The sequence below is a fragment of the Phocoena phocoena genome, chromosome X (genome assembly GCF_963924675.1).
Source record: "Phocoena phocoena chromosome X, mPhoPho1.1, whole genome shotgun sequence".
In the NCBI taxonomy this organism is placed as follows: domain Eukaryota; kingdom Metazoa; phylum Chordata; class Mammalia; order Artiodactyla; family Phocoenidae; genus Phocoena; species Phocoena phocoena.
This window is the reverse complement of record NC_089240.1, coordinates 38,805,333-38,813,154: the sequence shown is the minus strand read 5'-3', so window position 1 is coordinate 38,813,154 and position 7,822 is coordinate 38,805,333. Positions and strand designations below refer to the sequence as shown.

Here is a 7,822-nt window from a genome sequence, read left to right as displayed (position 1 = left end):
TGGCATCCTAGAGCTGAGCGGCAATGAGTTGCAGTCAACTATGGCTTGGGGGGCAGAGAATGATACCAAAACTTTGCCTTTGTGCACTGGTGCCAAACTGAATCTCAGAGTCGGAGTTTTGGGTGAAGTAGAATAGAATAGCTTTATTGCTTTGCCAGGCAAAGGGGGACACAGTGGGCTTGTGCCCTTCAAAACTGTGTGACCCTGGGAATTCCCTGGTGGTCCAGTGGTTAGGACTCTGCGCTTCCACTGCAAGGGGCCCAGGTTCAATCCCTGGTCAGGGAACTAAGATCCCCACAACCCACAAGGTGCGGCCAAATTTAAAAAAAAAAAAAAGGAAGCCTTCTCCATGAGGCTTTCTCCAAAACTGTGTGTTCCTACCCGGGGGTGGGGGTGGGGTTTGGTAAGGAGTTTTACAGCAGTGGTTCAAGGGTGGGGTTGCTGATAAGGATCAGGGTGTGTGCAGGGCCTGCATTCCTTTAATCTGGCCTCAGTTGGTCTCCTGATGTTCTCTCTGGAACGAAGAATGCTTCATCAAGTAGTTAACATCTTCCATTTGTTGGAGGTTTTAGTTCTGCAGAAAAGCTCAAAGATATTGTGATGTGTATCCCTTGAGGCCGAACCAGGACCCTGCCTCAAGGCTGTGCTATTGTTTCTTGACTGCTCCTCCCTTGTCTCTGCATCCCCTCCCTTCCCTAATTAGTGGCTGTTTGAACACGCCCTTTGGAACTCAGGGAAGGTCATGGAGGCTGAACAGAAAGGCTCCCATGCCCAGGAACCCCACAGGGTCCTGCTCGGTTTCAAGAGGGATCCAACAGAGAGAGAATAGCCAAAGATTAAGACCTTAAAAGATGAGTAGGACTTTGTCAGGAGTTGGGGACGGGGTAGAATGTTCCAGGCTGAGGAAACCCCATGTACAAAAGCACAAAATAGTCAAATATTTGTATGGTTTGGGGAATCCCTTCAGTGGCTCCCCTTAGCTGTTATGCTAAAGTGCAAACATGGCAGCATTCCTACAAAGCCCTTCACTTGGCTGGCCTCTCTGCTTCTGAAATTTTTCTTTCATTCTTTCTCTTCCTTTACCTTCTCCCTAAGCATTCTTTTTTTTTTTTTTTTTTCGGTACTCGGGCCTCTCACTGTTGTGGCCTCTCCCGTTGCGGAGCACAGGCTCCAGACGCGCAGGCTCAGCGGCCATGGCTCACGGGCACAGCCGCTCCGCGGCATGTGGGATCTTCCCGGACCGGGGCACGAACCCGCGTCCCTTGCATCGGCATGCGGACTCTCAACCACTGCGCCACAAGGGAAGCCCCTCCCTAAGCATTCTTAATTCCTTGGACCAAGCCTTCTCACATTGCTGCATATTTGCATTTGCTACCTTAATCACCTTTTCCCTGCTCCTTTTTTCTGAGTAAGTCTCTCACCCTTTAAACTCCTCCTAAGCTTTTCCAGGATTCCCTCCCTGACTCCTTCTATCCTCCCCAGAGGTGACATTTGATGTCCCTTGGTATTTTCATGGTTCCACAATACTGTCATTGCTGAGCCCCTTGTGGCAAAGACTGGGCCTCTCAGACCTGTGTCCAAAGCACTTAATACATTGCCTAGTGTTGGGGAGGAAAAACTTTTCCTCTATCCTCTTAGGTTCAGTAATTGGAGGTCTGCAAATTAAAGTGACAAAAGACAGATTAGCAAGAGGGGGGAAAAACAGATTTAATTAAGTACCTATGCTCAGGAGTTCAGAAAAAAGTGTGACCCACACTTACAGTTTTTACATATCACCTTAATAGGAGATGGGGAGGGGCAGAGGGGTACTTCTGGGAGAACAAATGACTTTTAGGAAAGACAAATGGGCACTTAAGAGAATAGATGGGAGATATGATAGTTTTATGACAATATCTGTTTGAAGTGACTTCTTATCCAAATGCTGACTTGTGTTTACTTCTCCTCTTCATTGATAAGAGTCAATTGTCCCTGGTTGTGAAACTCCTGGGAGGATATTTATGAGTGTTGAATTATTTGGGGAGGCTTTGCTTTTAGGAAGATAAGGGGAAGGCTAGAAAAAGTCTATTCCTGCAGCTGTTGAATCTTGAATATCTTCAGTTCAAAATAACCCTTATGTCACTGTGGCATATTCTGAACCCCTTCATTGGCACATGGTAGATGCTCCAAAAACATTTGATGAGCAAATTAAGTATTCCAAACTTGCTCCTTTTCCAATGTTCTCCTTCTCAGGAAAAGGCACCATCACTGGCTAGTTTGCCCAAGCCCTAAACCTAGAATTCAGCCTTGATTTGTCTCTTGTGCCACATCCAATTCAGTAGCTGTTCTCGTCAGCTCTGCCTCCAAGATATACCATGAACCTATCCACTCCTCCATCTCCAGTACCATCCCTTCCTCTCAGGAGCCATCATCTTTTGCCTGGACAACTGCAAGAACCTCTTCATGTGTCTCTCCCGACTTCCACACTAGTCTCTGCATAATCACCACCCACACAGAAATCAGAGCGACCTTTGTAAAAGGCAAATCTGCATATGTCTATTTTAGCCCCAGATACTCCCAGAAAATAGAGTCTGTGGGAAAGCTCACGTGGTCCTATGACATTAGGATGTGCAATCCCAGGAAACTGGGGTGAGGGACGAGGGAAGTGAGGCAGAAAAGGGTGGTGAGCCAATGGAGCGTGTATTACAGATTTAGTATCAAGTGAAACTGATTGCTTGAGCTGATGGACTGGCTTCCAAGAAGCCATGTAAAGATTGCATCTCAAGACAGTCTGTCCAAGGGGAGAAAGGTGGAGGAATATACCAACTTCTGTCTCCTGTGGGTCAAAAGACATCAACTCCACATAAGACATCAACTCCCTGCACTTAGGGGTATACATGCCTCCGGGGGAAAATCCCAAGGGGAGGTGAGAGGCACAGGGAAGAGATGGGAGGTGAGGTGATGATGGATTCTGTCTATTTGAAGTTAATCACAAACTCATACAGAGCTGGTCACCATTGTACCAGGGCAGACAACCTTGCCAAAGGCACCATCAGCAGGTGAGGCTGAGAAGATCTCAAGTGATGTCTGAGAGGCAAAAAAAAGTCCCCTCTTCAGAGAGCCCTTCAGTGATCACCTACCTCTACCCAGTCACTCTCTACCAGCTCACTTGGCTTTATTTCCCCATACACTAATCTCCATCCATAATGACCCCAGTCACTCCTTCACTTCCTATTGTCTTTCTCCCTTGACTAGAATGGAAATGCCATGTAGGCTTAGAGCTGGGAGTTCTGAATGCTGGACTCAGGAAGAAAATGTATGTTCTTATCTCACCTCGTGACCAGGCTTCCTGAGGCTTCCAGGTATTGATTGGTGAATCCGTCATTGGAGATAAAAAGAGAGAGCTAGAAGAGATCTGCCCCCTTCCCCCAGTCCATGATGGTACCTTTATTTCCGTTAATCATAGTAATCCCTGAATTTGGTTACTCCTCCTCCCCATTTAAAATCCTGTGGCAGTTTCCCATTGTCTCCAGGATCAATTCCCAAACCCTCAGGATCTTGTAGAAGACTGTTCTTGATCTGAGCTCTGGCGACCTAGTCTCTGAGCACTTCATCTCCCTGCTTTTTCCCCCCCGCTCCCTGCCCCCGCCCTGTTCTTGCACAGAATCGCTGAAGATGGATGAGCGGGTCGGACACAGCGCCATTGTGGAGGGCGCCATTGCCGTCTTGTGAGTGGTGTCCTCTAGAGCTCAGAGTGCGCAGCCTGAACCAGGGCAGCCCTGCCCTACCCTTGTCAGCAGCTCTCCAAAACACCCTGCTCACTTTTGTCCCCAGGGACCTTATGCTTCCTGCTCTCTCTGCCCGGAAGGCAGAGTTGACAATGTTTGCCTACCTAAAACCCATCACCTCCTCCAGGAAGCCTTTCCCCCTCCTCTGTGCCTCATAGCATTCTATGGTATCCTAATCACAATACCCACCCCACTGTCCTATAACTGAGTTGACCGGGCTCTGTCATCCTCTAGTGTGGTAGATTGGATCAGAAATGGCCACAACACATGGTCAATGCATACAACGGAATATTATTCAGCCTGAAAAAGGAAGGGAATTCTGACACGTGCTACAACATGGACGAACCTTGAGGACATTGTGCTAAGTGAAATAAGTCAGTCACAAAAGGACAAATACTGTGTGGTTCCAATTATCCGAGGTACCTAGTGGAGTCAAATTCATAGAAACAGAAAGTCGAAGGGTGGTTGCCAGGGCCTGAGGGGAAGAGGAATGGGGAGTTAGTGTTTAACTGGCATAGAATTTCAGTTTTGCAACATGAAAGGAGTTCTGGAGATTGGTTGTACAGCAGTGTGAACGTAATTAATGCCATTCATTAAACGATACACTTAAAAATGGTTAAGATAATAAATTTTATGTTTTGTGTATTTTACCACAATTAAAAAACTTTAAAAGGGGCTACAGCAATACGTTGTACACGCATATGTTCTGGTCAATCCACCACCACATGACGGAGTCTCTCTCTATTCCCTTGGAACCTGGGAAGGCCCTCGTTAACTGCCGTGGTAACATAGAATGTGGAAGAGGTGCTGCTACGTTGCTTTAAGAGGCTGGGTCATCAAAGAGAACACAGCTTCTGCCTGGCTTTCTTGGGAAAGGGGCTTTGGGATTCTGGAGCTACCATGTAGGAAGTCTGGCTACCTGGGGGCCACCATGCCAGAGAGGCCACAAAGAGAGACCACAGAAGATAGAGAGATGCCCAAGAAGCAACAGCTGACCCAGCCCACAGCTGTGTGAGTCTCCCCAGCGTCAACTGCCAGATTTTGAATGAACCTAGGATGGGTCCAGCCCCCAACTTTACAGGTGCCCCAGCCAGTGAGTAGAGCAGATATGAGCTGTCTCCTCTGAGCCCTACCCATGTTACAGAGCAAAAGAAACATGTTTTTAGGATGACAAATGTGTCCCAGCTTGCCTGGGTCTTTCCTGAGTTTAGCACTGAAGGTCTTGCATCCCAGGAATCCCCTCAGTCCTGGGCAAGCCAAGATGGTTGGTGTTAACGGGCTGAATTGTGTCCCCCCAAATTCGTCTGTTGAAGTCCTAACCCTCAGGGCCTCAGAATGTGACTGTATTTGACGACAGGGTCTTTAAAAATATGATTAAGGTAAAATGAGATCGTTAGGGTGGACCCTAATCCATTCTGACTGGTATCCTTCTAAGAAGAGGAGATTAGGACACAAACAACACACAGACTGAGGGGTGACTATGTGGGGACGCAGTAAGAGGACAGCCATCTGCAAGACAAGGAGAGAGGTTGAGAAGAAACCAGGCTTGCTGACACATTGATCTCAGACTTATCTCCAGAACTGTGAGAAAATAAATTTCTGTTGCTTAAGCCACCTGGCCTGTGATATTTGTTATGGCAGCCGGAGCAAAGTAGTATAGTTGGTCATTGTTGTGGACTAAATGTTTGAGTCTCCCCACCCCAATTCATATGTTGAAGCCATAACCACCCAATGTGATGGTATTTGGAGGTGGGGCCTTTGGGAGGTAATTAGGTTTAGATGGGGTCATGAGGGTGGGGCCCTTATGATGAGATTAGTCCCCTTATAAGAAGATGAAGAGGGTGAGATCTCTTTTTCCGAACACACGCAGAAGAAAAGCCATGTGAGGACACAGTGCAAGCCAGTAAGAGGGTCCTCATCAGGAACCAAATCTACTGGCACTTTGATCTTGAACTTCCAGTTTCTAGAACTATGAGAAAGAAATTTCTGTTGTTTAAGCCTCCCAGTGTATGGTATTCGTTAGGGCAGCCTGAGCTGACTAAGATAGTCACCCTGGCTGTTATTATATTGAAACCCTAAGTTTGGGGGTGGCTTCTTATGTAACAGCCAATAACCAGACCACCCTGATGATGAACTCCTTGAGGGGAGGGGTCACGTTTTCCATTATTATAGTCCCAGTTCTTCATGCATAAATGTTCTTTTTTTTTTTTAATTTTCAGACATCAGAAGGACTGGCTGAACAACTGAATACATTGGGGTGGGGGACAGTAACTGTCCCAGATGGGCAGCATCTTAGGTGGATTATGTAACTGGGTTTGAGAGTGTCTGAGTACATAAAGCTATGTGACAAGTCGATTGCCTTTAGCAGGTCAACCCCATCCTTTTCCTTCTGGCAAAGCACAGGCAATGTGATTGCTTCTACCTCTGCAATTGCTCAGTGGCCCAAATGTCGTCACCAATCAGACCTTTTGCTTATTTCATCTCCCACCCGGCAGGGGCTATCGGAACATATAAAAATCATCCTGGCTTACGTCTGCTTCCCCAGTCATCACTGGCTGGGATTTTGGACCATTATCTGTCTGTAATGATGTCTCTCTTCTCTCAATAGTGTCCAGATTTATTGAATTGGAAAGTCTTGGATCCTTCTGGCTAAGGATGAACCTCCCGGGTTTACGACTCCTCACCTAGGTCTCAATTCAGAGTCACCAACAGCTGCTCAGCACACGCCATTTAGGCTGCAGGTGTAGTTCACTAGCAAAATAAACACCTGATTCACATATGCGAGCGATCCAGAATATTATCCAGATGTTGGGACAAATACAATGGTATCATCTGTGGGAAAAACACATTCGCTGCCGCGAGGGGCAGAGGCCCTGGACAGAGTTGATATGCAGCCTGGAGTGTGACGCGCTGGGGTGGTGCATGCCAAAAGGCCACACCAGTGGATCCCACCCTCGGGCTGCAGCCCGATTCTGTCATTGCTGCAAGATTGTTGATTTAGGGATAAACAATCTAGACTAAAAGAAAAAAAAAATCACACAGCTCTCTGCCCAGTTTGGAGCTGGACTCTGTTTGTGGTCTCAGGAGGTTGATCGCCAGTAGAACTGTCTTGGTTCCAGCAGACAGGCCATGGGACACTGAGTCCCCTCACTTCTAGGCTATCTGCTTCCAGCCTATGCATGACTACCTGAGTGGAGGGCAGCAGTGTAGGGGTGGGGATGATGACAAGGATAAGAGGGGTTATCTGGGACTTGCCCAGCTCCCGACTCACCAGTGTTGTGTCAAAGCCCCCAATCTCCCAGCTTGGGAGGGAAGAGGCAGCAGCTGAGAAACAGAAGGTAATTTTTAAATTCTAAATATTTTTATTGAAGTATAGACGAGCAGAAAAGTACATAAATTATAAACGTACACATCGATACATTTTCTCAAACCAAACACACTCACATAACCAATACCCAGATCAAGAAACGAAGTGTGACCTGAAACATCCCAGAAGCCCCTTTATGCTCTCCACTTGTTATCCCCATTCCTGAGGGTGGCCCCTATCCTAACATCTAACAGTACCAATAAGTTTCGTCTGTTTTGGGGGAACTTATATAAATTAAATCATCAATATAAACCCTTTTTGGGGTCTGGTTTCTATGGCTCGACACTTTATCTGTGAAATTCATCAGTGTGTTAACAGTGTGAAGTTATAGCCCGTTCATTCTCATGGCTGTGTAGTATTCCCTTGTGTAAATGCATCACAATTTATTTATCCGTCCCACTGTTGATGGGCATCTGGATAATTCCTAGTTGTGACTATTATGGAGAGTGCTGCTATGAACATTATAGTACTTATCTTTTGGTAATATAAGTAAACATTTCTGTTGGATGGAGAGCTAGGAGCAGAGTTCCTGGGTCAGAGGATATGGGTCAGTAGGTTGTAGCTGTCCTAATTCATTCAGGAGAAGTTTGGTTGAAAGAAGTGGAAGCACGGATGCTCATTATTTTGGTGTGTTGCCATTCCAGGGCTAGTCTGAGAAAATTCCAAGAGGAGAAATTGTGGTCTCTCCCCC

General features: G+C 46.7%; 1 non-coding gene across 1 annotated transcript; it reads left to right on the top strand.

Moving 5' to 3' along the window:
• The first annotated feature begins 212 nt into the window (after positions 1-212).
• TRNAG-UCC (transfer RNA glycine (anticodon UCC)) lies at positions 213-285 on the top strand. Its single transcript has one exon. It is a non-coding gene; the product is annotated as a tRNA-Gly (tRNA).
• The last annotated feature ends 7,537 nt before the right edge of the window (positions 286-7,822 follow it).